This window comes from Triticum aestivum, chromosome 1A (genome assembly GCF_018294505.1).
Source record: "Triticum aestivum cultivar Chinese Spring chromosome 1A, IWGSC CS RefSeq v2.1, whole genome shotgun sequence".
In the NCBI taxonomy this organism is placed as follows: Eukaryota; Viridiplantae; Streptophyta; class Magnoliopsida; order Poales; family Poaceae; genus Triticum; species Triticum aestivum.
Window position 1 is genome coordinate 439,322,080 of NC_057794.1, and position 25,937 is coordinate 439,348,016.

Sequence of the window (25,937 nt, forward strand, 5' to 3'; positions counted from 1 at the left end):
AGCGAAGCCTGCATACGCATATAGACATACTTGTATTAGACTCCTGCAGATATTATTTGATCCTCTATTTGGCTTTTGTTTGTGAACACCAAACAGAGCATCAGGGGATACTGTCTATGTGGTAATATTTTCCTATGTTTTAAACACTTACCTCAAAGCCAGTTAAAAGGCTGGCACAGGCTTCAGTCAGTCCGCTCTTGGCGGACTGAACCTTCTTGATCACCGCACTCATAATAGTGTGGTGCTCTTTGTTGATGGCAGCGCCGCGAAGCGCTCCCAGCAGGTTGTCCGGTGCCTCTGGATGGACAGAGGTCACCGGCACGGGCGGCTTGCCTCTCTTGGAAGGGGGCCGCCTGCCGGAGTCTGAAACCACTGGAGGTTCCGGCGCGGTGTTCGGCTGAGGGCCGAACTTGGGGCCCATGGGAGTCTTGCTCCCTTTGCGCCTGGAGTCCGGAAGGTTGCCTTGAGGCGCCTCTGAGACTATCTCCCCCCGGCTCAGTGCCCCTTGAGACAATACCTCGACATTGTCCGTAGGGCGAGGAGAGGAGGCGGTTTGAAGTGTATCACTATTCATATCCGACGAGTCCAAGGAACCGTCCGACGAGGATACGTTGATGCGTGCTCGGGGCAATAAAAGTATGCTATGAGTTACTCTGGTATCCGAATACTTACGACTTCGCCAGGGGCTTGGCCCTGAGTAACCACTCATCTTCGCTGTCGGCGGCGGTGGTGGAACAGTCCGGAAGGAGAGTCCTTCCCTTCTTGGACCCTTCGGCCTCCCCGGTTGGGGCGGCCTTCCTTTTCTTGTCTCCCTCGGCTAGAGGGGGAGAATCTTCATCTTCCTCCTCCTCATTTTTACGAGAGGAGTTCGTCTCAGAGTTATCGGACGATGAGTCCGATACCACCTGGCGCTGGGAACTCTTTCAGGTTCCCGTGGCCTTCTTCTTGATCTTCTTCTCCGGCACCCCATAAGGAGCCGGAGTCCGCATCTCCATCAGGAGAGCGTCTGTAGGGTCTTCGAGCAGAGGGAACGGATAGTCAATCTGCTCCGATGTCTCCACCCAGTCCTGTCGAAGGCATGGGAGCTCAGATCCCGCACATAGTTAAAATATGGAAAATAAATACCCTACGAGATGTACAGAACTTACCGGATTTGCAGGACGCGTCATGTTTAGTCCGCGGTCCTCGGTAAGAGGAGGGGGGACCTCGGCGCCCTTAAACAGCACCTTCCAGACATCCTTATGCGTCGTGTCGAAGAGCTCGCGTAGAGTCTGGTGTTGGGCCGGGTCGAACTCCCATAAGTTGAAAGCCCGTTGTTGACACAGGAGGATCCGGCGGAAGAGCATAACCTGGACTATGTTGACAAGCTTAAGTTTCTTGCTTATCATGTTCTGGATACACTTCTGGAGTCTGTCCAGCTCCACTGATGAGCCCCAGGACAGGCCCTTCTCCTTCCAGGAAGTAAGTCGAGTGGGCCTCCACCCAGTTGGTGTCGCGCGGCTCGGTGATGTAGAACCACCCCGATTGCCACCCCTTTATGGTCTCCACGAAGGAGCCCTCGAGCCATGTAACATTGGGCATTTTGCCCACCATGGCTCCGCCGCATTCCGCTTGTCGGCCGCTTACTACCTTCGGTTTGACATTGAAGGTCTTCAGCCACAGGCTGAAGTGGGGCCGGATGCGGAGGAAAGCCTCGCACACGACGATGAACACCGAGATGTTGAGGATGAAATTCGGGGCCAGATCATGGAAGTCCAGCCCATAATAGAACATAAGGCCGTGGACGAATGGATGGAGGGGAAACCCAGTCCGCGGACGAAGTGGGTGAGGAAAACCACCCTTTCGTGAGGTTCCGAGGTAGGGACGATCTACCCCACGGCTGGCAGCCGGTGCGCGATATCCGCGGCTAAGTATCTGGCCCCGCGCAGCTTTTTGATGTCTCCCTCCGTAACGGAGGAGACCATCCACTTGCCTCCCGATCCGGACATGTTTGGAGAGGGTTGAGGAGAAGGATGTGGACTTGGGCGCTGGAGCTCGAGTGCGCGAGAATGGATGAGCAAGGAGGAAGAAGGCGTGGGTAGAAAAAGGTGAACCCTTATCCCTTTATAAGGGCGGACAAAACTATGCGCCCCCACCAGCCAGGTAAAACTCGCTTATCCCCCAAGCGCCGTAATTGATGGCGCGGTAGGGTTACCCACGTCCATATTGATGGGAATCCCGTAATAAGGGGACATGGTCTCTGCTTCGAGAAGACGTGCCAAGGAGACCGCCTAGCGAAACACGTTGAGGTTGGTAGTGAAAAGGATTCGAATGGTGACCTGGCTGTGGTGTGATGTCACGCTGTGGAATGCGTCGGCGGATTAGATTTGTGAAAATATTATTCTTTCTACGGTTGTATGTGGAAATTGTTTTGCAGAGCCGGACACGATCCTCGCGTTCAAAATCTTCTATGAAGTATTCGGAGGAGGAACCCGCCTTGCAATGCCAAAAACAATATGCGCACCGGACTCATCGTCATTGAAGCCTGGTTGAGGGGCTACTGAGGGAGTCCTGGATTAGGGGGTATCCGGACAGCCGGACCATATCCTTTGGCCGGACTGTTGGACTATGAAGATACAAGATTGAAGACTTTGTCCCATGTCCGGATGGGACTCTCCTTGGCGTGGAAGGCACGCTTGGCAGTACGGATATGTAGATTTCTTTCCTTGTAACTGACTCTGTGTAACCCTAGCCCCCTCCGGTGTCTATATAAACCGGAGGGTTCAGTCCGTAGGACCAAGAACAACAATCATACCATAGACTAGCTTCTAGGGTTTAGCCTCTTCGATCTCGTGGTAGATCAACTCTTGTACTACTCATATTATCAAGAACAATCAAGCAGGACGTAGGGTATTACCTCCATCAAGAGGGCCCGAACCTGGGTAAAACATCGTGTCCCTGCCTCCTATTACCATCCGCTTAGATGCACAGTTCGGGATCCCCTACCCGAGATCCACTGGTTTTGACACCGAGAACGGGTGATAAGGTCTCATTATAGTCAACTCCTTGAACTTGTCAAAAACCTTTTGCAACAAGTCGAGCTTTGTAGACAGTAACATTACCGACAGTGTCAGTCTTCTTCTTGAAGATCCATTTATTCTCTATGGCTTGCCGATCATCGGGAAAGTCAACCGAAGTCCACACTTTGTTCTCATACATGGATCCCATCTTAGATTTCATGGCCTCAAGCCATTTTGCGGAATCTGGGCTCATCATCACTTCCTCATAGTTTGTAGGTTCGTCATGGTCAAGTAACATGACTTCCAGAACAGGATTACCGTACCACTCTGGTGCGTATCTTACTCCGGTTGACCTACGAGGTTTGGTAGTAACTTGATCGGAAGTTTCATGATTATCATCTTTAGCTCCCTCACTTACTGGTGTAGGAATCACTGGAACTGATTTCTGTGATGAACTACTTTCCAATAAGGGAGCAGGTACAGTTACCTCATCAAGTTCTACTTTCCTCCCACTCACTTCTTTCGAGAGAAACTCCTTCTCTAGAAAGGATCCATTCTTAGCAACGAATATCTTGCCTTCGGATCTGTGATAGAAGGTGTACACAATAGTCTCCTTTGGGTATCCTATGAAGACACCTTTCTCCGATTTGGGTTCGAGCTTATCAGGTTGAAGCTTTTTCACATAAGCATCATAGCCCCAAACTTTAAGAAACGACAACTTGGGCTTCTTGCCAAACAACATTTCACAAGGTGTCGTCTCAACGGATTTCGATGGTGCCCTATTTCACGTGAATGCAACCGTCTCTGAAGCATAACCCCAAAACGATAGCGGTAAATCAGTAAGAGACATCATAGATCGCACCATATCTAATAAAGTGCGGTTACGATGTTCGGACACACCATTACGCTGTGGTGTTCCAGATGGCATGAGTTGCAAAACTATTCTGCATTGTTTCAAATGAAGACCAAACTCATAACTCAAATATTCACTTCCACGGTCAGATTGTAGAAACTTAATTTTCTTGTTACGATGATTTTCCACTTCACTCTGAAATTCTTTAAACTTCTCAAATGTTTCAGACTTATGTTTCATCAAGTAGATATACCCATATCTGCTCAAATCATCAGTGAAGGTTAGAAAATAACGATACCCGCCACGAGCATCAACACTCATCGGACCGCATACATCAGTATGTATTATTTCCAATAAGTCTGTTGCTTGTTCCATTGTTCCGGAGAACGGAGTCTTAGTCATCTTACCCATGAGGCATGGTTCGCAAGCATCAAGTGATTCCAAAAGTTTATCAGCATGGAGTTTCTTCATGCACTTTACACCAATATTACCTAAATGGTAGTGCCACAAATAACTTGCACTGTCATTATTAAAATTTTATCTTTTGGCTTCAATACTATGAATATGTGTATCACTACTATCGAGATTTAGTAAAAATAGACCACTCATCAAGGGTGCATGACCATAAAATATATTACTCATATAAATAGAACAACCATTATTGTCTGATTTAAATGAATAACTGTCTCGCATCAAACAAGATCCAGATATAATGTTCATGCTTAACGCTGGCACCAAATAACGATTATTCTGGTCTAAAACTAATTCCGGAGGTAGATGTAGAGGTAGCGCGCCGACGGCGATCACATCGACTTTGGAACCATTTCCCATGCGCATCGTCACCTCGTCCTTAGACAATCTTCGCTTAATTCGTAGCCCCTGTTTCGAGTTGCAAATATTAGCAACATAACCAGTATCAAATACCCAGGTGCTACTGCGAGCATTAGTAAGGTACACATCAATAACATGTATATCAAATATACCTTTCACTTTGCCATCCTTCTTATCCACCAAATACTTGGGGCAGTTCCGCTTCCAGTGACCAGTCCCTTTGTAGTAGAAGCACTCAGTCTCAGGCTTAGGTCCAGACTTGGGCTTCTTCACTTGAGTAGCAACTTGCTTGTTGTTCTTCTTGAAGTTCCCCTTCTTCCCTTTGCCCTTCTTCTTGAAACTGGTGGTCTTGTTGACCATCAACACTTTATGCTCCTTCTTGATTTCTACCTCCGCAACCTTTAGCATTGCGAAGAGCTCGGGAATTGTCTTATCCATCCCCTGCATATTATAGTTCATCACGAAGCTCTTGTAGCTTGGTAGCAGTGATTGAAGAACTCTGTCAATGACACTATCATCAGGAAGATTAACTCCCAGCCGAGTCAAGTGGTTGTGGTACCCAGACATTCTGAGTATATGTTCACTAACAGAACTATTCTCCTCCATTTTGCAGCTGTAGAACTTATTGGAGACTTCATATCTCTCAATCCGGGCATTTGCTTGAAATATTAACTTCAACTCCTGGAACATCTCATATGTTCCATGAGGTTCAAAACATCGTTGAAGTCCAGGTTCTAAGCCGTAAAGCATGGCACACTGAACTATCGAGTAGTCATCAGCTTTGCTTTGCCAGACGTTCTTAACGTCGTCAGCAGCATCTGCAGCAGGTTTGTCACCCAGCGGTGCTTCCAGGACGTAATTCTTCTGTGCAGCAATGAGGATAATCCTCAAGTTACGGACCCAGTCTGTGTAGTTTCTACCATCATCTTTCAACTTAGCTTTTTCTAGGAACACATTAAAATTCAACGGAACAACAGCACAGGCCATCTATCTACAACAACATAGACCTGCAAAATACCATCAGGTACTAAGTTCATGATAAATTAAAGTTCAATTAATCATATTACTTAAGAACTCCCACATAGATAGACATCCCTCTAATCATCTAAGTGATCACGTGATCCATATCAACTAAACCATGTCTGATCATCACGTGAGATGGAGTAGTTTTCAACGGTGAATATCACTATGTTGATCATATCTACTATATGATTCACGCTCGACCTTTCGGTCTCAGTGTTCTGAGGCCATATCTGCATATGCTAGGCTCATCAAGTTTAACCCGAGTAGTCTGCGTGTGCAAAACTGGCTTGCACCCGTTGTATGTGAATGTAGAGCTTATCACACCTGATCATCACGTGGTGTCTCGGCACGACGAACTGTAGCAACGGTGCATACTCAGGGAGAACACTTGTACCTTGAAATTTAGTGAGAGATCATCTTATAATGCTACTGCCGAACTAAGCAAAATAAGATGCATAAAGGATAAACATCACATGCAATCAAATATAAGTGATATGATATGGCCATCATCATCTTGTGCCTTTGATCTTCATCTCCAAAGCACCGTCATGATCACCATTATCACCGGCTTGACACCATGATCTCCATCGAAGCATCATTGTCGTCTCGCCAACTATTGCTTCTATGACTATCGCTACCGCTTAGTGATAATGTAAAGCAATTACATGGCGATTGCATTTCAAACAATAAAGCGGCAACCATATGGCTCTTGCTAGTTGTCGACAACTGTGTTACAAAACACAACGTAGTATAGTGATAAAGTAAAGTTTTACGTGGCTGCTACGGGCTTCTAGCCAGAACTGTTCTTCCCTACGCATCAAAACCACAACGTAGTATAGTGATTGCTTTTTGATCTTCAGAAAGAACCATGTTCATTGAAACCGATTCAACTAGAGTTGGAGAAACAGGCACCCACTAGCCACATGTGTGCTAAGCACGTCGGTAGAACCAGTCTCGCGTAAGCGTACGCGTATTGTCGGTCTGAGTTGCTTCATCAACCAATACCGCTGAATCAAGAATCAACTATTGATGGCAAGCAATATGTATATACTCACACCCACAACTCCTTTGTGTTCTACTCGTGCATATAACATCTACGCATAGACCTGGCTCTGATACCACTACTGGGGAACACAGTAATTTCAAAAAAATTCCTATGCACACGCAAGATCCATCTAGGTGATGTATAGCAACGAGAGGGGAAGAGTATGCTTACGTACCCTCATAGACCGAAAGCGGAAGCATAATGACAACGCGGTTGATGTAGTCATACGTCTTCACGATCCGACCAATCTCAGCACCGAACATACAGCACCTCCGTGTTCAACACACATTCAGCTCGATAACGTCCCCTCGTACTCTTGATCCAGTTGAGGCTGAGGGAGAGTTTTGCTAGCACGACGGCATGATGATGGTGATGATGAAGTTACCGGCGCCGGGCTTCGCCTAAGCACTATGACGGTATGACCGAGGTGGAATATGGTGGAGGGGGGCACCGCACATGGCTAAGACAATTGTCAACTTGTGTGTTCTAGGGTGCCCCCTTCCCCCGTATATAAAGGAGCAAGGGGGAGGCCAGCCGGCCCTATAGGGGCGCGCCCCAAGTAGGATTCCTATTCCTAGTAGGTTTCCAACAAGGAAGAGAGGGGGAAGGAAGGAGAGGGAGAGAGGGAGAAGGAAAGGGGGGTGCCCCCTTACCTAGTCCAATTCGGACCCAAGGGGGAGGGGCGCGCGACCTACCCTAGCCGCCCCTCTCTCTCTCTCTACTAAGGCCCATGAGGCCGATTAGTTCCCCTGGGGGTTCCGGTAACCCTTCGGCACTCTGGTTTTATCCGAAACTTCTCCGGAACATTTCTGGTGTCCGAATATAGTCGTCCAATATATCAATCTTTATGTCTCGGCCATTTCGAGACTCCTCATCATGTGCATGATCACATCCGGGACTCCGAACTACCTTCGATACATCAAAACACATAAACTCATAATACCGATCGTCATTGAACGTTAAGCGTGCGGACCCTACGGGTTTGAGAACTATGTAGACATGACCGAGACACTTCTCCGGTCAATAACCAATAGCGGAACCTGGATGCTCATATTGGCACCTACATATTCTACGAAGATCTTTATCGGCCAAACCGCATAACAACGTACGTTGTTCCCTTTGTCATCTATATGTTACTTGCCCGAGATTCGATCGTCGGTATCTCAATACCTAGTTCAATCTCGTTACTGGCAAGTCTCTTTACTCGTTCTGTAATGCAACATCCCACAACTAACTCATTAGTTACATTGCTTGCAAGGCTTATAGTGATGTGCATTACCAAGAGGGCCCGGAGATACCTCTCCAACAATTGGAGTGACAAATCCCAATCTCGATTTATGCCAACTCAACAAACACCATCGGAGACACCTATATAGCATCTTTATAGTCATCAAGTTACGTTCTGACGTTTGACAGCACACTAAGTGTTCCTCCGATATTTGGGAGTTGCATAATCTCGTAGTCATAGGAACATGTATAAGTCATGATGAAAGCAATAGCAATAAAACTAAACGATCATAGTGCTAAGCTAACGGATGGGTCAATTCAATCACATCATTCTCTAATGATGTGATCCCGTTCATCAAATGACAACTCATGTCTATGGTTAGGAAACTTAACCATCTTTGATTAACGAGCTAGTCAAGTAGAGGCATACTAGTGACACTCAGTTTGTCTATGTATTCACACATGTACTAAGTTTCCGGTTAGTACAATTCTAGCATGAATAATAAACATTTATGTAATCGTCATGTTGCTTACCAGCAATGCCTTATTTTGATTTGGCAGTACTGTTGGATGAAGCGGCCCGGACCAACCTTACATGACCACGTTCATGAGACCGGTTCCACTGATAGACATGCAACTAGTTTTGCATAAAGGTGGCTGGCAGGTGTCTGTTTCTCCAACTTTAGATGAATCAAATTTGACTGCGGCCGGTCCTTCTTGAAGGTTAAAACAACAAACTTGATAAATCACCATTGTGGTTTTGATGCGTAGGTAATAAGAATGTAACATCCCAAATTTTCAATTTGGAATGTTATACATTAGATCATCATGCATATCATATTTTCTTGCATTTTTGCCCGATCCTAGAAATTTCACACAACTCAAGGACCTTCGGAGAGAGTTGGAGATTTCGTTATTTTCATATTTGAGAGTTTTCTCGAATTTGAAAAGAGGATCATTTGATTTATTTATTTCATCTTCAATAATTTTTCCGGTGTCAAAATATATAAGAGAGGGAATAATATGACTTTCCCAAATTGAGGAAAAATGAAGATTTAATAAATAGATCAATTTTGGTTTTCGCCGGAGTTTTGTTTGCGCTTTATTTGGATAGGGAAAAATGCGTGTTTTCAAAAATTGCATTTTAGGTCCGAAGTAAAGTTCATTTTGTTCGACTCATTTTTAGGAGTCGGGGAAAATTTACTTTAGAATTTTTGGAGCCCATTTAGATTTTCTTTTCTGTGTTTTTCTGCGCGCGAAACCGTTTAAAAAAACCCGCAGGCAAGCCGGGCCAAAGGCCCAGCCAGCCGGCCGCCCCAGCCCCTGCGCGCGCGCGCCTGGCGCAGGAGGCAGCGCCGCCGCCTCTTGCTTCTAGGCCGAATCCTAGTAGGATTCTTAGCCCTTTCCATTGTTCCGTTTTCCTTTTTCTTTTAGGATTCCTATTCCTACTCTATTTCTTGTCCCCTACCCCAAGAAAACCCCTCCCCTCCCCAATATAAATACCCCAACACCCCCCCTCTAAACTCATCAGATCAAACCCCAAGCCCCACACCCGCGCCGCTGCACCGCGCCCTACACCGCCGCCGCACCTCGCCCACGCCGCCGCCTCCCAACGCCGTCGCCGGAGACCTCGCCGGAGGTCGCCGCACGTCTCTTTTCCTCGGATCGTTTTCTTCTAATCATTCCGATTCTTTTCTTCTCTTCCGATTCATTTTCTTTCCGGTTCTTCTCTAAACCGTTCCGGTTTTCTAGATCGGTTTTTGTTTCGATTTTTCTTCCGAAACCCTAGATCGGATTCGTTTTCTTTTCCGATTTAGTTGCCTTTGGACCGTTCGCCGGACCGTTCGTCCTAACGAATGTGATCACCAGAATTCTTCTAGGTTAACGAACGTCCGTTCGTTTAACCGTTCGTCTCTTTTCTTTCGTCGGATTTATTCCGCGTTCTTTCCGATCGCAATCTCAGATCCGATCTTCGTTCTAGTTTATCTTCTCGCTCGTTTATCAGAATCAGGTGATTCAAGCGCCTGGAGTTTCATTTCGAAACCGCCGTTCCGTCTAATCAACTTAAACAAGTTTTTGCCCCGGTAAAATTTGACCTAGTTTCAACTTGCTAGAACCGAGTTGTTTTCTTCCGTCGTTTGTTTTTCGTTTCTTTGTTCGGTTCGTTCTTTCTTTGCAACCGGAGTTCTTAAGTTGAACCTTCTGGTTCGTTCTCTTGTTCGAGTTTTACCTGTGCATTAGTCGAGTACTTATTGTGTGCTTGTTGTTTGTCTGTGATAGATTACCCGGATTGTGCCGCCTGTTACTTCGAATCCCTAGGTCTCGCTAATCATCAGCAAGGCAAGTAACACTTCGATCATACCTTTTCTACAACCCATGTTTTATTGCATTAGATCAATCCTCTCACATTGCATGATTAGGATCTAATTAAACTGTGGGATGGGAAGTAGATGAGGTAGTACCTATCACCTGTATTATTATGAAACCTTTGGGAGTTACTTCTACGTTTGCTTATTATGTCATGCTATGCTAGTAGACGTGGATTGGGTGAGTGATATCCATGACAGATGTGAGTATTGTTAATTAATGGTTTATCTAAGGTGGCAACTTAAACACACATCTGGGTGGATTGAGGCACCTGATGTCTATCAGGACTTGCCTGTTTTATTTTGGACCGCCACCCAGGCTCAAAGGGATCATAAGATAATTCATGCTAGAAACTTCCGTGTGCAGCCACATGCTACTATGGGCTCTGGCATAGTTGACTAAGTTGTGCGAACTCTTACGGGGTGGACTAGCAGATGTAGGGGTTGTAGGTGGTACGGTCTACCCCACATGTAAGGTGCTAGCGCTTCTGAAAGACTATGTCTCGGTCATCCGTTTCTCAAACACCATGTAGTGCGAGAAAACAAACGGAGGCGATCGAGTCATGTGGGGAAAAGTGCGCAAACCTCTGCAGAGTGTATAAACTAATCATGATTAGCCGTGTCCCCGGTTGTGGACAACTTGAGTATCTAGTACTTGAATATCATGTGAATCTCAACATGTTACTTCTAATTAATGTTGTTGGGTTTTAATTATTCACTTAATTGGGATTGAGAATGCTGTCAACCATTCTCAATGTTCAACAACCACCATGATAGTTAAATAAATTTATTCCTTTGCAGTAGGGAAAAACTGGCTTTACGCAAAAACTGTAACCATAGAGCTTTCCACCAGCCATATATGCATATAGTATAGCTGTTTCATTCCATTACTCTCTATGTGTTACTTTGCCAGCATATTCCATGTGCTGACCCATTTTTGGGCTGCAACTTTCATGTTGTAGACTTTTCATACGACGAGTAAGGTGCTTTTAGGTCATGGTTCTATACTCAGTGATGCCGCTGGAGTTGATGGACCCATTTATCTTCCAAGTCTTCCACTGTTATCGACACTAGATAGCCTTAAGCCATATTTATTGTAATGAGTTCTCTTTGAGACAACAATGTAATAAGTGTGTGATTGCCACTCTGCTATAAATCCTTCGATGTACTGTGTGGTGTCAGCATTACTGATCCAGGGATGACACCTGAGCACAGAGCGCTTGATCCATTCGGGTCGGGTTGCCACAGAGAATGGTATCAGAGCACACGCTGACTGTAGGACACGACCACTAAGTTAAAGCCATAGAACACCCTTCTCTTCTCATTTTCTAACTCCTCACCTTTTCTACCCTTTTAGGATGAAGCACGCGAAGATTAAGTACGCTCAACCGGATGAAGGCACACCTTTTGGATTTCACCTGAAGGAAGTCACCAAGTACCTGAACATTGGACTACCAAGCTTCACGAGAACCTTCAACGCCACTCTGCCTGAAGAGGAGCGCTGGAAGATTCAAGCTCATGTTCCGGGGAGGACATTCGCGCCAGTTATGAAGCCTATAGATAGTGTTTTCAATGCACCAACCTGGAGTCTGGGAAAGAGCATGGCAGCTCATATCACCATAGGATGCATTGGAGAAGTTTACCAAGAAGACCTCAAGGACACTATCTACCAGATTTGCGAACGCCGAGATGAACAATGGGAGTTAGTCAACACCAAGAAGGATAGATCCATTGCATCTTTCATCCAGGAGTTAAACCAGCACATTCTCCGCCACGAGAACCAGATGTGCAATGATATGATAGAATTGAAGAATGCAAAGGCAAGGATCATCGAGCTAGAAGGAGAACTGAAGTCTACACGCAAGGACTACATGGACGAGATCGTAGCTCTAGAAAGACACAATGGCGATCTTAAGCAGGAGATTGAAGAACTCAAGAGGAAGTTAGCATCCAAGGAGAAAGATGAGTACGTCGCATGTCCGGACAACTACATCATCATCGATGACATCGATTCGGATCCAAGTGAACCCGACTTTGAAGACGAAGCTGGAGCAGATATCATGGAGTCTTCCATCGGTTCAAATTTCTAGATGACCACCAGATAGTAGTAGTATTCCCCCATGTAAACACAATAGTTCGAGCACTTTTGCGATAGTTAGACCGTTTGTAAGCCCTTGTTTGATTGAATGGAGTGATTTGTGTGCATTTTCTCATGTGCATATGGGTAGTGTTTTCCCTTTAGACCTCACTCTATTCTCAATTCTCGTCTTTTCTAAAACCTCAGATGCCTCCGAGACGTGACAATGGATTTCCACCGGAGCTCACTCAGTTGATCCAACAGCAGAATCAATTGATGCAGATGTTAGTCCAGAACCAGCAGAACAACAATAACCCACCACCACCACCACCTGTTGACCATTTAGCTCATTTCCTTAGGCTAAATCCGCCAGTGTTTTCCAGTAGCACCGAGCCAATAGTAGCAGACAATTGGCTCCGCAAGATAGGAAGGGAGTTGACCACTGCAGGATGCACGGATGGTGAGAAAGTGAAGTTTGCCGCTCACCAGCTTGACGGACCCGTGGTTGGTTAAGTCATTTACCGCACTTGTTCTTTTTGACACTGGTGCATCGCATTCATACATATCAAGGGGATTTGTGGATAAATATAACCTGCCAACCCAAGCCCTTAGGTCACCCATGTTAGTAAGCTCACCAGGAGCGGAGTTCATGGCTAGACGATGGTGTGATCGGTTACCATTAAGGATTGGTAACTATGTGTTTCCCTCAGACCTAATAGTATTGGAATCCCAAGGATTGGATGTGATATTAGGCATGGATTGGTTGTCGATGTATGGAGGAAACATAGATTGTGCTAGTAAGTCAATTTTGTTTACCACACCAGAAGGAAGAAGGATCAAGTATGTATCCCGGCATGTGCCAAACAAGACACAAGTAAACTGCCTAACAGGAGTTGTCCAAGAAGAAGTACCAGTGGTAAAGGATTTTCCTGATGTATTTCCTGAGGAATTACCAGGCATTCCACTGGATAGAGACATTGAGTTTTTGATTGAGTTATTGCCAGGTACAGGCCCAATATCGAAGCGACCGTACCGGATGCCAGCAAAGGATTGGGTGGAAATTAAGAATCAGATTAAGGAGTTATTGGATAAAGGTTACATTCGCCCAAGTTCCTCGCCTTGGGGATCACCCGTACTTCTAGTGGAAAAGAAGGATGGATCATTAAGGATGCTTGTAGATTATCGGGGATTGAATGAAGTAACCATCAAGAACAAGTACCCACTGCCAATGATCAACGATCTGTTTGATCGGTTGCAAGGAGCTAAAGTGTTTTCCAAGATCGATTTGCGATCAGGGTACCATCAATTGAAGATTCGGGAGCAGGACATACCTAAGACAGCATTCACCACGAGATATGGACTGTATGAGTATACCGTTATGTCATTTGGTTTGACTAACGCACCTGCCTATTTTATGAACCTGATGAACAAAGTGTTTATGGAGTTTTTGGATAAGTTTGTCGTAGTGTTCATTGATGACATCCTGGTTTATTCGAAGAATGAAGAGGAGCATAAGGAACATTTGCGTTTGGTTTTGGAGAAACTAAGGGAACATCAGTTATATGCCAAATTTAGCAAATGCGAGTTTTGGTTAAAGGAAGTTGGATTCCTCGGACACGTTATATCCGGAGAAGGTATAGCAGTTGACCCCACAAAGGTTGAGACCGTAACGAAATCGGAAGCACCAACAACAGTTGGAGAGATCCGGAGTTTTCTTGGACTCGCCGGATACTACCGGAGATTCATTGAGAATTTCTCAAAGATCGCGAAGCCTATGACTGAATTGTTGAAGAAGGATACTAAGTTCAAATGGACTGAGGAGTTGAAGAAACGTTTGGTTACCTCACCAGTATTGATTTTGCCAGATCAGACCAAGGATTATGAGGTGTATTGCGACGCTTCACGTCGAGGACTTGGAGCAGTGCTTATGCTGGAAGGAAGAGTTGTTTCGTATGCTTCACGGCAACTGAAGCCTCATGAATTGAATTATGCCACGCATGATTTGGAGTTAGCAGCCGTAGTGCATGCATTGAAAACGTGGAGACATTTCCTCATTGGAAATCATTGTGAGGTGTACACGGATCACAAGAGTTTGAAGTACATTTTCACCCAGAAGGAGTTGAACCTCCGACAAAGGAGATGGTTGGAGCTCATCAAGGATTATGACATGAGATTGCATTACCATCCCGGAAAAGCTAATGTAGTAGCCGATGCATTGAGCCGTAAGAGCCATGTCAACACCCTACTGATGGGAGAAGTACCAAAGGAGTTAGCAGAAAACCTTCGTGAGCTATGTTTGGAAATAGTTCCGAGAGGCGATGTAGCAGCATTGGAGATTCAGTCAACATTGATGGATAAAATTAGAGAAGCTCAGAAATCTAACAAGGAGATTGCTGCTATAAAAGAGAAGTTGAGCGAAGGAAAAGCAAAGGGATTTCGTGAGGATGAGCACGATACCCTATGGTTTGAGGACCGTGTTTATGTGCCAAATGACCCGGAGATCAGGAAGTTGATTTTGCAAGAGGCACATGATTCACCGTATTCGATTCACCCAGGGAATACCAAGATGTATTTGGATTTAAAGGAAACATTCTGGTGGACCGGAATGAAGAAGGGTATTGCAGCATATGTAGTAGTTTGTGACGTATGTCAGAGAGTAAAGGCAGAGCATCAGAAGCCAGCAGGATTGTTACAACCATTGCCGATACCCGAATGGAAGTGGGATAAGATAGGCATGGATTTTATCACAGGACTACCCAGGACGAAAGCAGGCTATGACTCGATATGGGTAGTAGTTGATCATTTGACGAAGGTAGCACATTTTATTCCAGTTAAGACCACTTACACCAGTGCTAAGTTGGAGAAGATATACATGACTAGAATCATTTGTTTGCATGGAGTTCCAAGGAGTATTGTATCAGATAGAGGAACCCAGTTTACCTCAAAGTTTTGGAATCAGTTGCATGAAACTTTGGGTACTAGACTAGAGTTCAGCACGGCTTTTCATCCGCAGACAGATGGACAGACCGAGAGGGTCAATCCGATTTTGGAAGATATGCTGAGAGCTTGTGCACTAGATTATGGATCTAGTTGGGACGATAACTTGCCGTATGCGGAGTTTTCTTATAACAATAGTTATCAAACCAGTTTGAAGATGGTACCTTTCGAAGCTTTGTACGGAAGGAGGTGCAGGACACCGTTGTCATGGGACGAAGTTGGAGATCGTCAATTCTTTGGACCAGATTTGATTAAGGAGTCTGAACAGAAAGTTAAGTTGATTCGCGATAGGCTCAAGGTAGCCCAGTCCAGGCAGAAGAGCTACGCAGATTCTAAATGCAAGGAGATAGTTTATGAAACAGGAGACAGAGTTTATCTTCGAGTATCCCCACTTCGAGGAGTTAAGCGCTTTGGAGGTAAGGGAAAATTAGCACCGCGTTTAGTTGGACCGTATAAGATCTTGCAACGTATGGGAGAAGTCGCTTATAAGTTGGAATTACCAGAGGGACTGTCAGGAGTTCATGATGTATTCCATGTTTCTCAGCTGAAGAAATGTCACGCCGAGATGGCGGAGGTACCGCTAAGAGATACCGTGCCACTCGAAGCGATTCAGTTGAAGGATGACTTAACGTATGAGGAGAAACCAGTCAAGATTCTCGATTATGCCAGCAGAGTTACCCGTAGCAAGGTTATCAAGTTTTGCAAAGTTCAGTGGAACCACCACTTAGAGGATGAAGCCACCTGGGAGAGAGAGGAAGATTTTCTCAAGGACCACCCTCACCTATTTTCTAGCCAACCCGAATCTCGAGGGCGAGATTCATCTTAAGGGGGGTAAGTTTGTAACATCCCAAATTTTCAATTTGGAATGCTATACATTAGATCATCATGCATATCATATTTTCTTGCATTTTTGCCTGATCCTAGAAATTTCACGCAACTCAAGGACCTTCGAAGAGAGTTGGAGATTTCGTTATTTTCATATTTGAGAGTTTTCTCGAATTTGAAAAGAGGATCATTTGATTTATTTATTTCATCTTCAATAATTTTTCCGGTGTCAAAATATATAAGAGAGGGAATAATATGACTATCCCAAATTGAGGAAAAATGAAGATTTAATAAATAGATCAATTTTGGTTTTTGCCGGGGTTTTGTTTGCGCTTTATTTGGATAGGGAAAAATGCGTGTTTTCAAAAATTGCATTTTAGGTCCGGAGTAAAGTTCATTTTGTTCGACTCATTTTTAGGAGTCGGGGAAAATTTACTTTAGAATTTTTGGAGCCCGTTTAGATTTTCTTTTCTGTGTTTTTCTGCGCGCGAAACCGTTTAAAAAAACCGCAGGCCAGCCGGGCCAAAGGCCCAGCTAGCCGGCCGCCCCAGCCCCTGCGCGCGCGCGCCTGGCGCAGGAGGCAGCGCCGCCGCCTCTTGCTTCTAGGCCGAATCCTAGTAGGATTCTTAGCCCTTTCCTTTGTTCCGTTTTCCTTTTTCTTTTAGGATTCCTATTCCTACTCTATTTCTTGTCCCCTACCCCAAGAAAACCCCTCCCCTCCCCAATATAAATACCCCAACACCCCCCCCTCTAAACTCATCAGATCAAACCCCAAGCCCCACACCCGCGCCGCTGCACCGCGCCCTACATCGCCGCCGCACCTCGCCCACACCGCGCCTCCCAACGCCGTCGCCGGAGACCTCGCCGGAGGTTGCCCCGCGTCTCTTTTCCTCGGATCGTTTTCTTCTAATCGTTCCGATTCTTTTCTTCTCTTCCGATTCGTTTTCTTTCCGGTTCTTCTCTAAACCGTTCTGGTTTTCTAGATCGGTTTTTGTTTCGATTTTTCTTCCGAAACCCTAGATCGGATTCATTTTCTTTTCCGATTTAGTTGCCTTTGGACCGTTCGCCGGACCGTTCGTCCTGACGAACGTGATCACCGGAATTCTTCTAGTTTAACGAACGTCCGTTCGTTTAACCGTTCGTCTCTTTTCTTTCGTCGGATTTATTCCGCGTTCTTTCCGATCGCGATCTCAGATCCGATCTTCGTTCTAGTTTATCTTCTCGCTCGTTTATCAGAATCAGGTGATTCAAGCGCCTGGAGTTTCGTTTCAAAACTGCCGTTCCGTCTAATCAACTTAAACAAGTTTTTGCCTCGGTAAAATTTGACCTAGTTTCAACTTGCTAGAACCGAGTTGTTTTCTTCCGCCGTTTGTTTTCCGTTTCTTTGTTCGGTTCGTTCTTTCTTTGCAACCGGAGTTCTTAAGTTGAATCTTCTGGTTCGTTCTCTTGTTCGAGTTTTACCTGTGCATTAGTCGAGTACTTATTGTGTGCTTGTTGTTTGTCTATGATAGATTACCCGGATTGCGCCGCCTGTTACTTTGAATCCCTAGGTCTCGCAAATCATCAGCAAGGCAAGTAACACTTTGATCATACCTTTTCTACAACCCATGTTTTATTGCATTAGATCAATCCTCTCACATTGCATGATTAGGATCTAATTAAACTGTGGGATGGGAAGTAGATGAGGTAGTACCTATCACCTGTATTATTATGAAACCTTTGGGAGTTACTTCTACGTTTGCTTATTATGCCATGCTATGCTAGTAGACGTGGATTGGGTGAGTGATATCCATGACAGATGTGAGTATTGTTAATTAATGGTTTATCTAAGGTGGCAACTTAAACACACATCTGGGTGGATTGAGGCACCTGATGTCTATCAGGACTTGCCTGTTTTATTTTGGACCGCCACCCAGGCTCAAAGGGATCATAAGATAATTCATGCTAGAAACTTCCGTGTGCAGCCACATGCTACTATGGGCTCTAGCATAGTTGACTAAGTTGTGCGAACTCTTACGGGGTGGACTAGCAGATGTAGGGGTTGTAGGTGGTACGGTCTACCCCACGTGTAAGGTGCTAGCGCTTCTGAAAGACTATGTCTCGGTCATCCGTTTCTCAAACACCATGTAGTGCGAGAAAACAAACAGAGGCGATCGAGTCATGTGGGGAAAAGTGCGCAAACCTCTGCAGAGTGTATAAACTAATCATGATTAGCCGTGTCCCCGGTTATGGAAAACTTGAGTATCTAGTACTTGAATATCATGTGAATCTCAACATGTTACTTCTAATTAATGCTGTTGGGTTTTAATTATTCACTTAATTGGGATTGAGAATGCTGTCAACCATTCTAAATGTTCAACAACCACCATGATAGTTAAATAAATTTATTCCTTTGCAGTAGGGGAAAACTGGCTTTACGCAAAAACTGTAACCATAGAGCTTTCCACCAGCCATATATGCATATAGTATAGCTGTTTCATTCCATTACTCTCTATGTGTTACTTTGCCAGCATATTCCATGTGCTGACCCGTTTTCGGGCTGCAACTTTCATGTTGCAGACTTTTCAGACGACGAGTAAGGTGTTTTTAGGTCGTGGTTCTATACTCAGTGATGCTGCTGGAGTTGATGGACCCATTTATCTTCCAAGTCTTCCGCTGTTATCGACACTAGATGGCCTTAAGCCATATTTATTGTAATGAGTTCTCTTTGAGACAACGATGTAATAAGTGTGTGATTGCCACTCTACTATAAATCCTTCGATGTACTGTGTGGTGTCAGCATTACTGATCCAGGGATGACACCTGAGCACAGAGCGCTTGATCCATTCGGGTCGGGTCGCGACAAAGAATGATTCTTGCTAGAAGCCCATAGCAGCCACGTAAAACTTGCGACAAAAAAGTAGAGGACATCTAACTTGTTTTTGCAAGACATGTTGTGATGTGATATGGTCAATACATGATGTGATATATGTTATTGTATGAGATGATCATGTTTTGTAAAAGTTATCGGCAACTGGCAGGGGCCTTATGGTTGTCGCTTTATTGTATGTGTCGGTGTCAAAACCGGCGGATCTCGGGTAGGGGGTCCTGAACTGTGCGTCTAAGGCGGATGGTAACAGGAGGCAGGGGACACGATGTTTACCCAGGTTCGGGCCCTCTCGATGGAGGTAATACCGTACGTCCTGCTTGATTGATCTTGATGATATGAGTATTACAAGAGTTGATCTACCACGAGATCGAAGAGGCTAAACCCTAGAAGCTAGCCTATGGTATGATTGATATTGTCCTACGGACTAAACCCTCCAATTTATATAGACACCGGAGGGGGCTAGGGTTACATAGAGTCGGTTACAAGGGAGGAGATCTACATATCTGTATTGCCAAGCTTGCCTTCCACGCCAAGGAAAGTCCCATCCGGACATGGGGCGAAGTCTTCAATCTTGAATCTTCATAGTCCAACAGTCCGGCCAAAGGATATAGTCCGGCTGTCCGGAGACCCCCCAATCCAGGACTCCCTCGGTAGCCCCTGAACCAGGCTTCAATGACGATGAGTTCGACGCGTAGTTTTGTCTTCAGCATTGCAAGGCGGGTTCCTCCTCCGAATACTCCATAGAAGATTTTGAACACAAGGATAGTGTCCGGCTCTGCAAAACAAGTTCCACATACCACTGTATAGAGAATAATATTTCCACAAATCTAATCTCCTGACACGTTTTGACAGCATGACATCATGTCATGGCCCGGTCATTATTCGAACCCTTTTTGTCAACCAGCACCGCACATATCGCGAGGTGGTTTTCCTGACACGTCTTGTCAAAGCAGAGATCATGTCCCCCTTATTACGGGATTCTCATCAATACGGACATGGGTAACCCAATCGTGCCTGTTGCTATGACTCCTCAATTTTAGGCAAGTCCCAAACGGCCACGAGGAGGACGATTGATATTCACCCTCTTTATAAAGAGGCCAAGGTCTGTCCTTTTTTCCCTCTCGTTCTTAATCGAATCCTTCCCCTGCCTCGAGTTCCAACACCCAAGGCTCAGGTCAGGTGCTTCGGACCTTCAACCATGTCCGGATCCAACCTCCAAGGTCGGTGGATGCCTTCCTCTGTCATAGAGGAGGACATCAAGAAGCTGAGAGAGGCCAGGTATCTGACCGCTGAAATCTCGCACAGGCAGCCCGCTTGAGGGCAGGTCATCCCCACTCCCGAACCCAAGGTGAGTGTTGTGTTCATCTCTCACTTCCTCCGAGGGCTAGGCCTCGCTCTGGATCCCTTTATTAGGGGGCTCATGTTCTATTATGGGCTGGATTTCCATGATCTAGACCCGGATTCCCTCCTTCACATCTCGTCGTTCATCGTCGTGTGTGAGGCCTTCCTCCGCATTAGCCCACACTTCGTCCTGTGGCTCAAGACCTTCAACATGAAGCCGAAGATGATCGAGGGGCGGCACGCAGAGTGCGGAGGTGCCGTAATAAGCAAAAGCATTGAGGCTCCATGGCCAGAGGGTTCCTTCCCAGAGGTGTCCAGTTTGTGGCAGCGGGAGTGGTTCTATATCACAGCTCCCCGGAGTACCAAGTGGGTAGCCGCCCCTGCCTTCCGCTCAGGCCCCCCACCACAACCAACGTCATGGATCAACAAGGGGCTGAACTGGGGGCCAGTACACGATGTGCCGATATTGCAAAGTCGCATCTGAGATCTCCTTGAGAGAGATGTAAGCCTGGTCATGGTAATGCAAGTCATGCTAGTTCGTCGAGTCCAGCCTTGCAAACATCGACCCCTCCATATGTGGGAATTCAACTCGGAAGGACCGCAGACTATTCAGCACTTCCTCGGCATGACGCTCGAAGGGATGTAAAAATTGTTCTTTGGACCCCAAATAGAGTGTCCGGACACCACCGAGGATGCGGGTCTGAGCAGTAATCACCCCGATACCCAAGTAAGTGATCCCATGGCCAAATACGCTGTCTTTTTATATATCATAACATCGTTATGAAAAGTCACTCTTTGACCAGCACTGGATAACAAAGGCGAATACGATCAGGTGTTCGGCCCCCCTTCCCGAAGGCTCGGCCAATCCAGTACTGGCAAGAATGCTTGAGCTGGCGCCTTATCAGGTGCCCTCAGGGGAAGATAAAGGGGGAATAAAGAGGCTGAAAGCAGGCCTCACTCATCATTCATCCAAACCGAGGGAATTAGCGCCTCCGTGAAGGAGGAACCAGGGAGAAGAATCTAAAATTCCCTCTCCCCAGGGAAGGAAGAGGAACACCTCTGAAGACCCGGAAACAAAGGTTTTCAAACGGGGGAAGAAATCTTCGCCAGAGGGTCCTGCCTCAGAGGGTATCCTTGCCGCACAGTGTCCGCAAGGGGATCAGCCCTCTACCGAGCTGTAAGTAAAAAGGTACTTAATAGTAAAAATATCTTACATTACTTCTGAAGATAATAACCGAAGCATATATCTTGCAGTTCGGATCATAGCCCTTCTCGACAGAGTTCGTCTTCGGGGGATCTTCTTCCGAAGATGATGGGGAGCGAAACACCTCCCCCTGCCACCCCACCTCATGATGTGAGTGACCCTAAAGTGTTCTCGCGGAGGGTTTCTCCTGATCCGCCAAGGCCAGAGGGTAATCCTTTGGCCACCCGAAGTCCTCAGTATTCGGCTCCTAAAGAGAGCAACAGAAAGAATCTGGAACCATACAGTGTGCGGTCGGACTCACTGAAGGATATTCTGGATCAAGCGGCCATCTCAGAAGTGCATCGTACGCTAATGGGTACGGTGATTGAAAGGATTTCATCCGCCGAAAGCGGGTTGCATGAAGCTTTTATGAGTCTGCTGAAAGGCTTTGAGGTACGTGAAATAGTGTATGTTTTTGATAGTACCGCACACATTAGGTGTGCCCTGTGCAGATAGTGGCCCCTAAGACTCTAGACGCTGTCGAAAACGGCGGCAAACAGAGGATCATAGTCCCAGGTAATAATCAGATCGCCTTCATGTGCAGGTGGCTGAAGGTTCGATGGCTAGCCGGACTGATGAGTTTGCCGAGCTAAAGCGATAACTTGATGCGGCAGATGCCGACATCATGTTTGTCAACAAGCGGCTTGACGAGGCACAGGGTATGTGATTTCTCCGGTGATCAACACATAGTAAGAGGAGCATGATGCCAGTATCTTTAATGTGTTGTGACTGTAGATGGAGCTGCCACCATGGAGACCCTTCGGGCAGAACTTGCCCGAGCCAAGGAACAAGCCAGAAAGAGCGATGTGGCTGCTCTAAAGGCGGTCGAAGAGCTGAGGGCCGAACAGGCCGCGCATTGCCAGAGCAAGGAAAGAATGACCAAGATGGCCGTTGAGTTGAAAGATGCCGCTGACCGTTACCAGCTTCTTGAAAAAGAAAGCCGAGCGAAGGCGCCGGACCTGGAGAAGGCCATGGTAGCAGCCAAGGAAACCCGCTCCAAAATCAGAGCGGCGAAGGAGGAGCTGCGTCAAGCTGGAGATATCGCGGCTGGGAAGCCCTTTTTGTTGCGGACTAAGTTCAGAGATCCGAAGTATGCCCCTCTTGATCAACTATGGAGTTCTGCAGACGCATACGTGGATTTGGCAGCAAGTGCAGCTGATGCGGCCGAGTACTTCAAGGATCAAAAGGATCGTGAAGTGGAGAAGTTATTCTGGTCACAGTTCCATGCTCCAGTGCATCCGCTGCTGTTGAATGAGCGAATGGCCGAGTGGGCCGAGCTCCATAGGTTGTCCGGACTTGCCATGAGGTCTATTGTGGATCATCTGTGGCCAGAAGGGCCAAGGCCAAATAGTTACTTTAGTTTAGTGCAATAATTCCTTGGTTTTGTGCCGCACATCGACGCTATGAAGAGGTCGATGTGCATAGAGGGTGCACGGATGGCACTTGCCCATGTCAAGACATACTGGGCAGAGATGGAGGCCACCACTATTGCAACACAGGGTTCGACCGTGGGCCGAGTAACTGCCGAGCACTACTTTGAAGAGGTCCTTGAAGGCGCTCGTTCGATAGAGGCGCAGTGCTCAAAGAATATTATGTTCTAGTGACATGTATTCCTATCGTAAAAACAATATTTTATTGAATTATGAAGGTTGTGTTTATACTTTTGCCTGAAAGTATTATGATGCCTCATGTGCGGCCATTTATGTATATATGTATATAACCTGAAAGTTTGCAGTCGTCGGCTTCAGCCCCCACGCATATAATGCGGGGGTGTTCACAAAAAACGTGTATTCACACTTGATCCAATGTCTTCGTCCATTTAGGAGGTGATAGCGCAGCGAATGAGGTAATCAGACTATATTGCTTTAACACTTTCACTTAGCCATAGGAGTTTGACTGCGGGACTACTAGATAGCCCCTGGTACCTCCGCGCTCATCCAAATACGGGGCGCGTACGTACATGACCGGGAAACGGCCCTTCGTTAATGCGGAGGAATCCCGAAGATTCCGCTAAGTCATCGAGTGATTGACCAGTCTCGTGCTTTATCATGACAGTCAGTTTTCGGCTTTCTCTACTAAGCCGCTCATCCGGATCAACCAGGGCACAAGCACAGTAGTTCTTCTAGTGCTACCTTAGCCGATATAGCGGAACGTAAGGTACCAAAACATGGGGGCCGGGCAAACCCAACATTTGACCAAAGACATGATTCAGAACTGATGCATATAAGGCCAAACTCGCAACGCCGAACACTCCCTAAGGTATTCGGTCTTTATAACATATGTCAGGCTGAACAATGCCCTTAATAATAAACCCCGAGTGTCCAGGTACGTGCAATATCCTGACTGGCCACATGCCAATAACGTCAGCATCCTTCTCGGTTGTATTGAGTATCCGGAGGATGTGAACAACAAGAGACAGTAAAAAAAGGTTTACGTAGGGTCTTAATCTGAAAAGAAACCTTTGAGCGGGTCCCTGCTGCACGTCTGCGCCCGTGTCTCCGTTGTGCCGTGTCCTGGACGGGTGTAGCACGGTTGTCATCTGTAAAAGAGAAGAACTTAGGTGAAAGTTGTCGTGCAAGAAAATTGGTTATTATCAACAAACCATTAAAATTAAAGATGAGTCAAGTTGAGCCGGACGAGCCCTGATTACACGCGGGAAACCCCTGGTACCATCTACGAGGGTTTAACCATCAAACCAATCTCATGTATATGTAGTGATGCGCCGGACTCGTCTAACCGTGTCCATGGTCTTGAAGACCTGTCATTTATTCTGGTTGGTGAGGCCGTCTAGTGCTCGACTGTTAAAGCCGCCGCACACTCTTCCGCGCGTAGAGAACGCTCAATATTTCCACTAACTATGATGGTGCCACATGGACTGGGCATATTAAGCTTGAGAGAAGCGTAATGTGGTACTGCATTAAAACGAGCGAAAGTCGCTCTTCCGAGTAGTGCTTGATAGCCACTTCGGAATGGAGCGATGTAGAAAGTTAACTTTTCACTTCAGAAGTTGTCGGAAGAACCGAATACAACCTCTAGTAATAGAGAGCCCATGCAGCGGGCCTCTTGGCTTGGTATTACTCCCTTGAAGGTAGTATTGATGCGACTGATTTTTGTCGGGTCTATCCCCATTTTGCGGACTGTGTCCTGATATATCAGATTTAGACCACTACCACCATCCATAAGGACTCGTGCGAGATGGTATCCGTTTATTATTGGGTCTAACATCAAGGCAGCCAATCCTTCATGCCGGATTCTTGTCGCATGATCCCTGCAATCAAAGGTGATCGGGCAGGCCAACCAGGGGTTGAACTTAGGGGTGACGGGCTCTACGACGCGTGTGTTTCGGAGTGCATGTTTGCTTCTCCTCTTCGTCACATGGATCATGTTTACTGTTTTAACCTCTGGTGGGAATTTTTTATGTCCTCCAGTGCTTTGCTGGCGAGGTTCGTCCTCGTCTTTGCTTGGTGTCTCCCCTCCCCCTTTGTGTTCGGCGTTTAGCTTACCGGCCTGCTTGAAGACCCAGCATTCTCTGTGGGTGTGATTTGCAGGTTTATCGGGGGTGCCATGAATCTGACATAGTTTGTCAAGAATTTTGTTTAAGCTAGACGGTCCATCTCTGCTGCCTTTTAAAGGCTTTTTCCGCTGACCTGGTCGAGAGCCCCTGAATCCGGTGTTGACCGTCGTATTATCTGGGCTATCTTCTTTATTTCGACGCTTGTTTTTACTGCGTCGTGGTGTTCCATTGCCATCCCTGACTTCGGATGTGCTTGGGTCGCTGGTGCTATTGGGGGCTAACCAGCTATCTTCGCCCGCGCAAAAGCGGGTCATGAGGCTTGTCAGGGCTGCCATTGTTCTCGGTTTTTCTTGGACGGGGTGTCTGGCAAGCCATTCATCTCGGACGCTGTGTTTGAAAGTTGCTAAGGCTTCGGCGTCCGGACAGTCGACGATTTGGTTCTTCTTAGTGAGAAACCGATTCCAAAGCTTTCGGGCTGACTCTCCGGGCTGTTGAATTATATGACTTAAATCGTCTGCATCTAGAGGTCGGACATAGGTCCCTTGAAAATTAGCCCGAAAAGCGTCCTCCAGCTCCTCCCAACTTCCAGTTGAGTTTTCGGGGAGGCTTTTCAACCAGTGCCGAGCTGGCCCTTTAAGCTTGAGGGGCAAGTACTTAATGGCATGGAGATCGTCTCTGTGAGCCATATGGATATGGAGGATAAAGTCCTCAATCCAGACCCCAGGGT